Consider the following 10,857-nt stretch of genomic DNA (forward strand, 5'->3'; position numbering starts at 1 on the left):
ATCAAGGTGGGCCTGAATGTTTCTCTCAGTGAGCACAATCCTCCTGTCCCGACACATCGTATATTCAAATAAAATGACAAACTGAATGATATGAAGTTCAGATCTTCCAACCACAATTATGCCATTATTAATATTCAATAAAATGTAAAAAAAAAACACACACAAGGAAACAGAAATTCAAAAATAATTTAACCTCCTAAGGCTTAGTGGCCACGTACGTGGACAGCACTTTCTAGCTCTTGTGTCTACAAGCGTATGCACTGTGGTGTGGTGTGGGTGTTTTGGACACATATGTGGGCACTTACACTGCCATCTTGTGGTCTCAGAAGAGTATTACATACTACAGTCAAAATACAGTATACAAAATACAATCCAAAAAAAACAAAAGATGATGCTTAGTTTTTCTTCTAATTAAGTTCTAATAAGCCCAAATAGCAAAAAGAAATAAAAAAAATGCTTGTAAAAAACAGCTTGGGCCTTAGGAGGTGAATAATAATTTAATAAATTTTAAATGTGTCAATCTGGGTGGGCCTGTGCACACTCAGGCCCACCTATGGCTCCGTCCCTGCTTCAAATACAATTTTGAAATAATACAAACATATTTAAGCACATATAATGAGTTGAGAGAGAGAGAGAGAGAGAGAGAGAGAGAGAGAGAGAAGAGAGAGAGAGAGGAAGCGCAATGGATAAAAAAAATATTGTTCAATTCATTCATTCCGATTTACAATTCCAAACAAAATAGTGTGCTGTAATCTCGTGGTCGACAGTAGTATTACAACCAAAATAAACGGTAGGTAACTGGAGGCAGGACACAATTGAGATATAAACTGTAGAAACAACAACAACAAAAACTACACACATCTCTCTCTCCCTCTCTCTCTCTCTCTCTTTCTTTCTCTCTCTTTCTTTCTCTCTCTCTCTCTCTCTCTCTCTTTATATATATCCATCCATCCATTATCTGTACCGCTTCTCCTCACAAGGGTCGCGGGGCGTGCTGGAGCCTATCCCAGCTGTCTTTGGGCAGTAGGCGGGGGACACCCTGAACTGGTTGCCAGCCAATCGCAGGGCACACAGAGACAAACATCCGCACTCACAATCACACCTAGGGGCAATTTAGAGTATCCAATCAACTTACCATGCATGTTTTTGGAATGTGGGAGGAAACCGGAGTGCCCGGAGAAAACCCACGCAGGCACGGGGAGAACATGCAAACTCCACACAGGGAGGCCGGAGCCGGGATCGAACCCACGACCTCTGAACTGTGAGGCGGACGTGCTAACCAGTCGGCCACCGTGCCGCCTCTTTATATATATATAAAATATAAATATAAAATATAAATTGGTTTGATTAAGTGTAATATAAATTGGTTTGATTAAGTGTAATTAACCCCTAAAGTCGTTCACGCACACACCACTCCCCACACATACAGTAGTAATATACATATATATATATATATATATATATATATATATATATATATATATATATATATATATATATATATATATATATATATATACATATATATAAATATATATATATATATATATATATATATACCCTACCCTTTTATTATATTTTCATAATGACAATTGACATCACAGTTTCTTTATTAAAATAAAATCTAATAATAAAAATGTTGGGTTTTGTAAGGGGGCTGGATCGGATTAATGTCATTTTCCCATTCATTTCACTCATGGAACTTGCTCTGAGATACGAGTAATTTGAGTTATGAGTGTGGAAAAGGACCGATTTAACCCCTAAGTCGAGATACCACCGTATGTAACAAATATCACTTACATTCGCCTGGCTAGGAATACGCTCATCAGTCAAAACATTAGGTATTCAATATTACACTGGGATGGATGGATGGATGGATGGATGGATGGATGGATGGATGGACGGACGGACGGACGGACGGATGGATGGATGGATTTTTGTAGTGAATCTCTATGTGTGATGTAGTACCACTAATCTAGTGGTATATGAAATAATTTCTGAATTAAATTACAAATAAAATATACATTTACAGTATGACATGAAATTCAAGCAAACATTAAAATGAAGCTTGGTGGTATGCACACAGCCGAGTCGAGCAGAAGTTGTATTTACTTTTAAGTACAGTACAATACTTTAAGTTGATTGCATAACACTACAGATTGTGAAGGCCTTGGACAGATTAAATCGATGTAGCAACACATACAGACTGAAATTTGATTGGGAAAAAAAAAAAAAATCCCAACATCCATATTCATGTACTGGAAGCGGCGCAGCTAAGAGGAACGTTGTTGAAGAAAGACAATAAACATTACAAATATTATAATTTAATTGAAAAAGTATTTTGTTGGTTGGTTGGTAATATGTACAAAAATAAGACAGCTCTCCATTTTACAGTTGGATTTGTAGTGTTAAAAGTCGGCCGCCAGAGAGAGACAAAGGACTACCAATATGAAGAGCCTGCAGTGTCACTGACTGTCCTGCAGATGACGCTCCGTGTACTGCCATTGTAACAGCGCTTCTCTTCCATTGCGGCGCAAAGCCTTAGTCATCATATAATTAGAACCAGATCGTTCTATTAAAAAACATTTTTGTAAAAATCTACTAGTCTACCTGGTCACTGGTGACGTCATCATAAATGCGAACACATTTAATGAGTTTTATCCATAGTATGTTTGATTTCTTTCCCCATAAATGAATTTACGCGCTGCACAATCATTAGGCATACACTAAATTAAAACTAACACAATTGCCTTAATAAAGACAATAATGAATAACAAAAAAAATGAACTCTTACAATATAATTTTGACAATATATGACTATATTACATATTGAGGGATGTTTCTAATATTATGTCACCTTATTTAGCGCCAAAGGAGGGTCAAAATATCAGAAACAGGCCTCTGGAGTAGGGTAAGAATTGAATATTAATGAAGACGAAATGCATTATGTTGATCATCTTGACAATGACGATGATGATTTTTAATCTTCCTCCCATGCACCTGTGACCAAAAGTACAAGTAAAAATTTTAAGACGTTCCAATGCAATGTGGGGCTTTTCTTCTTCCTCTTCCCTCTTTTTTCCCGCCTCCTCCTCCTCCTCAATCTTTCTCAAGCGCAAGAGAAGCTGTTTCTTTCTTTCTTTCTTTCTTTCTTTCTTTCTTTCTTTCTTTCTTTCTTTCTTTCTTTCTTTCTTTCCTTCAGTCCTTTATCTTTCTTTCTTTCTTTCTTTTTTTCTTCCTTTCTTTCTTTCTTTCTTTCTTTCTTTCTTTCTTTCTTTCTTTCTTTCTTTCCTTCTTTCTTTCTTTCCTGGAATTCACCCCTTTAAAAAGGAGGTGGAAACCCCGTCTCACTTTTAATTTATGTGCATATTAATTGCTCCCATTGTAACTTGCATCGTGGGATACTGCATGCAAATCTGTATGCGTATGCGTGTGAGCGTGTGTGAGCGCGCGCGCGCGTTGGGTGTGTTCATTCAAATCAAACATGTCACGAGTGAGTTTTTCCCACCGCGAGGCGGTATTTCAAACGTGCAAAGGTTTGTTGGATTTGTTTTCCAAAGGGACGTTTTATTTCTTCTTTTAAACATTCAACAGTACGACAAAGCAAATACATAAAGCAATGCACCTGAAAAAATGCCAAATTACCTCCCTAATTCATTTTTATAGAACGTCATAAGGAGATTCCAACCGTGCAAAATAAAAATAAATTTCATATTTCATTTGTCTAAAATATAAATGAAAGGAAAATACAGAAAAGAAAAGCCAAGACAATCAGGCAACGATTAACTTGAAAAATGTAAATGACCTCACTAAGGATAAAACCTCATAAATGTACAAATAAAACGTGAAATATTACACTTTAACCCCCGACACACACAATTGTATAGATGAGTGCTCAGTATTTGAGTACAATTTAAAAGTAAATGTTAATTATCCGCATTTCCCCTCTTATGTTGTGTGCATGTCCATCACTGAATGTTTTCCCCTTCATTTTGTGATCGTGCATGACCCACTTTGGATGCAAATAAGGATGCAACATTTCCGGCTTAACGTTCATTAATGACTAATTAATTCATTGTCACTTCCTGTTCTACGTCACGTGATCCTCGCACCTGAGCCCTGTGTGTCAGAGAAATATGCAAATGCAATGTACATAGTTGATAAAAAAAACAGTCCAAGGATATTTAATTAAGAACCGTATAGAAGCCTTAAAAAATAATAAAAAGCTTGGTTTTAAATGCAAATAGGAAGATACAATGTGGCCACTTTATTAGGTACACAATTGAATTATATTGGAATATGATATGTATATATATTTTTTAATGGGCCTTTAAAGTTACTATTTAAGTTGTATTAGTATGTGTATTATTGTCTGATTTGTCAACATATTTAAGACAGCCCTCCGTGTAATAACAAAGCAAATACATATAAATTAATAATGTAAAAAAATTACCTTTATGTTGCTTCTTTACTCTGACCTGATACTGCATGGTGTACCTAATGAAGTGGCCGCAGAGTGTTATTTTCTTTCTTGCTGAAAAATGAAATTTACGCGAACCTTATGAACACTTTAAAATACAAAAAAAACAAAAAAACAAAGACATATAGGCACCCTCACGAGCTATTCTGTAGAAGGAGAGCAACATTTAATTTCGAAATGAAAGAAATTTGTAACGCTGCCTTCAGAATTCTCTAATGCGCATGCGCACAAGAATGAACTATTACAAATTAATTTGACACGAAGAAGCTTGAAGGCCATAAAAAAACATAAATCCTTGCTAAATCATATCTTAATATTTTCTACAATTATTGCCTGGTAAAATAAAAGTAAAACACACGTCAGGTAGTGAAAACCAAATTAACCAAATTAAAACACAGAGTATAAATTATTGATTCAGTTTTTCATCAGATCTGCCTCATTCGAAATAAAAACAACAACAACAACAACAAACACAACCAGTATATATTTTTCCAATATGGAATGACTTGAAATACATGTAATGAACATTTTTAGTGACTTAAAAGGCTGAATTTAGATGAAAATGTTTCTTAAATGCCATAATTATCATCAATATCACACAACAGATTCGAGCTCTTCAAAGAAAGAGGGGGGGGAAAGCTGATCATTTCCCTCCGGCGACCAAGCACGACATGTTTTTCTGCCTCATTAGCATACATGCAAATGACTTTCTAATTGCGGCTGTAATCACTCTGTGTGGCGTGGGACATTTTTCACGCCGCCATGTTGGCTTTGCGTGCCGTCTCCCTCAAAAACGACACATTTTGATTTCTTTTCATGATTTTCGATTCTTATTATTATTTATGTTTTTATTTTATTTTTTATTTTTTTTAGTCTATGCACGCACGTGGTCGTCGTCAGTTTGTCAGCTTGGTGTTCCCGGCCCCCCCAAAAAAGGCGCTTTTGGATGCAAGCGTGGATCATTCAAGAAGGTGAGACTAAAAAGGGGGGTGCATGGGGAGGGTACACGCACTTTTTCGGGGGGTGGAGGGGGAGCACAAGCTGCAAAATAAATACTTTCAATTGCGTTTTCAATGTTAGCCAGTCGCTGTTTCCTGCTTAATCATTTAGTGTGTGTGTGTGTGTGTGCGTGAGAGTGTGTGTGCGCGCGTGTGGGTGTGTGTGTGAGAGCCATTTGACATAGTGGACAAAAGCAGTGTACAGCTTTCAGGGCACGTCTCTCACACTGGGAAACGTCCTGTGCGCGTGTACGTGTGCCTGACGCGTGTGTGTACGTGCGTGCGTGTGCGCGCACAACAGGTTTCACGCAGGGCCCGATCCGACGTTTCCTCGTCGTTTGTTGTCTTGTAACATTACTTAATATTCATAATAACGACAGTGACACTATACATATTTATCGAGCCTCTCAATAGACATTAACAGTTAATAATATGATTGTTTTGTTTCTAATAGCCAGTATTTTTCTAATATGCATACGGTTTTATTATAAACACATTTACTTATTGAGCAAGTTAAGTGATTTGAAAAAAAAAATCCTATAAAGCAGGGATGGGCAACTCCGGTTCTCGAGGGCCACTGTCCTGCATGTTTTACATGTTACCCTGTTCCAACACACCTGATTCAGATGATCACCTCATCAGCAAGATCTACTAAACCTGATAATAATCCCAATCATTTGAATCAGGTGTGTTGGAGGAGGGCAACATTGAAAGCATTCAGGACCGCAGCCTACGAGGACCGGAGTTGCACACCCCTGCTATAAGGTAAGTGTATTTATTATTTTCGTTTATAAATTCGCTCAAGTCTCGTATAATAACTAAAATGTGTAATAGTGAAAATTCATTACTATAATGTAAAAAATGTATTATTTGAGTGAAGGTGGTTTGAATGTGGTTTGAGAGGAGCCAATCAGAGCCTATTGATTGATTGATTGATGCAAAAATGGTCAGCTCAACTCTTTTCTATTAGTCTGTTTGTCATCCATCCAAAAAAAAAGGTTGAGTGAATTGAAAATTTCAAGGCAACCAGCTTGGATAAAATTTTACATTGGGTAATTCAACAAAATATTTGAAGTTTTGCTATTGTGGAAATCGGCTTTCCCGCATTTCACAACAAAGAAATTGGAGTGTATAGAGCTAACTGATGTGAGTAAAAACAACTCAGCAAATAGTTTGGGAGCAAACAAAAAGTATGAGAAACACCTTATAGTGGTTGTCTTGTCAAAGGTCATGATCAGGTGCACCTTGTACTATACATATCATAAGAATATTGAAATTAGTTTTGTGAGTGCGTAGAACAATAATCTGTGACAGAGTAAGTATTAAAGCATTTTTGTACTAATGTATCCGTCTACTAAATTGTCCCAACTACTTTTGGCTCCAAAAGACAAAGTAGACCTATTTTATTATGCTTCATTTATCAGATACAAAACACAACAATTATTTTTAATCTAATAGGTATTGCTTTTAACACTCGTTGATTGTTAATTATAACAATTTTATAACAATATAGCCATTCATTCATGATGCTGTCTGTTGTCATACATTTGTATAGAAGATATACAAATGCTGTGCAATTAACTGCATTGTGAAAATGGAAAATGCGAAACTTAAAGTTGCAATGGGTTTAATCAGTCAAGAAATGAGGATGGAGGAAATTGAGTTGAGCTAATTTTGGAATTCTCTTGTGAAAATTTGGCAAAGGAAGTAGTTCCCAAGATGTCCTGAATAAACTGAATCATTTGAAGTTGGAATGGTTTGAAGTGGTCATGAAATGTAGAAAGAGGATGTAAAGATGTAAAATGCAACTTTATGTTGTGAATTTGGTTGGGGAAATTTGTGAATTCGGGGAATGGCAATGATTAGTTTTCAAGATTTCCTGAATAAAATGAACAATTTGAAGTTAGAATGGGTTCAATCGGTAAAAAGAAAAAAAAGGAATGGAATTTGTTCCCAAGATGCCATGAACAACGATAGTTGCAAGGGTTCATTTGTGAATTTTAATGTTAAAAGTTGGAAATGTTGGGAATAAATACCTAAAATATAACCCCCATTGGGATTTTAATTATGGAAAAAAATGGAATTTGGGAATTGTTGGAACGTGGAATATAATTCCCAGTTTAATAAACACAAATTAATAAACCACAACCAATTATAACCAACACCAGTCCTCCTGCCAAATAGTGAGCTGCATTGCCAAATTCACATCTCCCGAGATTTCCTACCTTTGCATTTTTAGATTATTTGCCCATCAAAGTGTTACTGCCACGTGAGAAACTATCATATATGTGTTTGGATTAAGGATTTATTTGTAAACCATAAAGAAAAAACATTTCGTGTTCTACTTGTGAAAGCCGTGCTGACATTTTCTTGGCTGCATGCTCACATTAAAATACCGGATAGCACTTTACAATAAGTGCACAGTTTATAAGGCTTTGTAAATGCACCAAGACTAATTGTTTAATACACACTTCATAAAAATCCTTAACAAGCAGCTAAAACATTTGATTATGACACTCCACTTGCCAAATAGTGAGCTGTGCTGCCAAAATCCATCTTCAGTGGCTCCTGTTCTCGCTTTATTTGACTATTTGCATGTGGAAGTATACCAAACTCTAATTTACATATTTAGATTTGTTGGTTAGTTATAAATAGTAATGAGCAGCCGTTTTGTTATGAAGGCCGTGCTGACATTTTAATGGCCACGTTGACAGTAAATATCTAATAGTCCATTACAATAAAGCTACAATTATTGATGGTGTTACAAATGTTTTATAAGTCACTTGCTAATTAGTTTATAAGGACTCTTCTTTAACCAGCTTCTACAGTCCATTCAATAACAACGTTCCGCTTGCCAAATAGTGCGCCGTGCTGCCAAACTAACTGTCATTAGGGGTTTCCCTTTCTTGCCTTTTTTGATTACAGTATTTGCATGTGGAAGTGTACCAAACTATAATTAGTGTATTTAGAGCTGTTAGTTAGTTATAAATAGTAAAGGGCAGCCATTTTGTCAAATTGTTATAGGCCTTACTTTTGTTTATGACTGGCAAAAGGTGAGACTTATCGTAGAGCGATACTAAATTTCTTTAATGCCCTCCTCTTCCGAGATGCACGTGTGTGTGTGTGTGTGTGTGCGTGTGTGGGGTGCGCATGCGTGTGTGTGTGTGTAAGTGCAGCATGGGCACTAATGAACTTGGGTGGTGGTGCTGGTCCGTCTCAGGTTCCCATGCAGCATGAAGAGGGAGGAAGAGAGTGGGATGGATGTGGGATAATGGGGGGGGTGAGGATGAGGGTCGGGGTGGGGTGGTGGGGGGCTACTGGATGTACCCCCATTGTACCCCCCACCCCCACCCCTCTATCCCATTAAGCACCTCAGAGCGGTGGTCTTTCCCAAGGGGCGCTCGGGGCCTGTCGCCTGCCTAACCCGCCGGACGCGGTAACCTGGCATCGGCGAGGGCACGCACATACACACAGACGCCATTTAGAGGCCTACGTCGCTTCCAGGAAAGCATTGGAGGGAAAGAGAAGCAGAGAGAAAGAGGGAGAGAGAGACCCCCGACAACAAAGTAGTGTGTGTGTGTGGGGGGGGGGGCTGACAAAGTTGTCTCTTTGGCAGTCGCGCCTCCTATTGAAGCGGTAATTTATTCAAAGGAGATTTTTATCCCCGCCATGTGATTCTTATGATAATGGAGTGGTGCACGCCTCCTTTTTGGACCCTTGTCTGCGGCTCCGGACTCGGCGGTAACACTAAAAACTGATTTGCACGCTCCCCCCAAATCCCACCACGACCTCCTCCTCCTCCTATGCCACATTCCTGGACTCCCGTGTACATCCCACGCACACACCGAGCGCCACGCACGTGCATGCTCGAGCCGGGGGTCTCGGCCTGCATGGTGTCAAACAGGGATGAAACGCCTTACCGGTAAAGTGGGATGAAATTTCTCTGGGAAGATTTGTCATTTTCGGCTTCTCCGGTTCAACAGCAAACAGGCACACACTGTAAAGAAGATGATGACAACTGAAGAAGAAAATGAAGGCGACAGGGAGAAACTGACAATGGCTACATTTATATGGACAAAATTTATTTTATCCGATCAAAGTTCAGATTAGAATTATGATCCAATGCACTGTTTTCATGGACACTAAAAATATTGATCGGATTAGGACTTGTTTATCATCACACTTTTGATTGGAACAAATGATTTTGACATGAACAGATTGGCCGAATATACCGTAAATAGTAGTAGAAGAAGAAGTCATAGCGACTTCCATGTCAACAAAACATCACTCTGTCCATTTGTACTTTAAACATTAACATTATTCCACATATTTTTCCCGTTTGCACATTATGTCGAGTTAACACCTTCTAATGTAGCTGCAATGTAACCTCCAGACCGCACTTTTGTATTTGCTAGTGTTAATTTTTAAGACACAAGGCTAGCTATGCGTTCTTCTGCATGCTAGCTTCTGGAAATTACAGAAACACGTGTACTGACGTCACAGACATGCGTGGTAAAGACGGTTTGTTCCGAAATGGAGGGAGCCACAAGAGGAGCTAGGTGCTAAGGACAAACTAAAACCTGAATACTTATGACACAAGTAAAAACTAAGACCAGCACAACAAAAGGAACAAAGGCCATTTCTCAATATGAACAACGTCGCGTACGGTCTCGTGAATTCGCCAAATATAGTCTTCCTAATAACGCAAGTCTCTTTGTAAATTGGAACGACCATGTAATTGTTCATGTATATCCGTGGTAGCAGCGCCCAATGCATCTTGGGATATTTTTGGAGCCAAGCTTTCACAAGTATCCAACTGATGCATCCTTGGTTTAAGCTAGCTGACAAGAACAACATCCGGGTATTACGTGCATTCGTCGTACATTCAATTGTAACAGTACTTGGGCCTTCACGAGACCAAAAGGACATTTTACATTTTACATGTTTCCCTCCTCTGACACACCTGATTCAAATGATTGATAAGGGCTCTTGAGGACCGGACATGGGCAAGCCTGGGCTAAAGTCTTAAGAACTTGGCTGATTGTCATGGAGGTCAGGTGTGTGCAGGAGGCTTCGCCCATCCACACCACAAAGGTGATAGAACAAAACAAAAACAACACACAGCAGCCAGATAACGGGATCATGATGACAGACAATTAAGACGACGAAGAAGACAAAGTAGACAAAAACGATGGAGGGTATGAACAAGACAATAATAAAGTCGATAGTGAAGAGGACAACAACGGAGGAGAGTAAGAAAAAGACAAAGAAGAGAACAAGACACTGAAGAAAACAAAAAGAAGAATGAAGGCAATGAATAAGAACATGAAAACGATGACAGTAAAGTATGAAGACAACAGAAAACAAGTGGACAAGAAA

This window comes from Filicampus tigris, chromosome 8 (genome assembly GCF_054856515.1).
Source record: "Filicampus tigris isolate MCC_2025a chromosome 8, RoL_Ftig_1.0, whole genome shotgun sequence".
NCBI classification, from domain to species: domain Eukaryota; kingdom Metazoa; phylum Chordata; class Actinopteri; order Syngnathiformes; family Syngnathidae; genus Filicampus; species Filicampus tigris.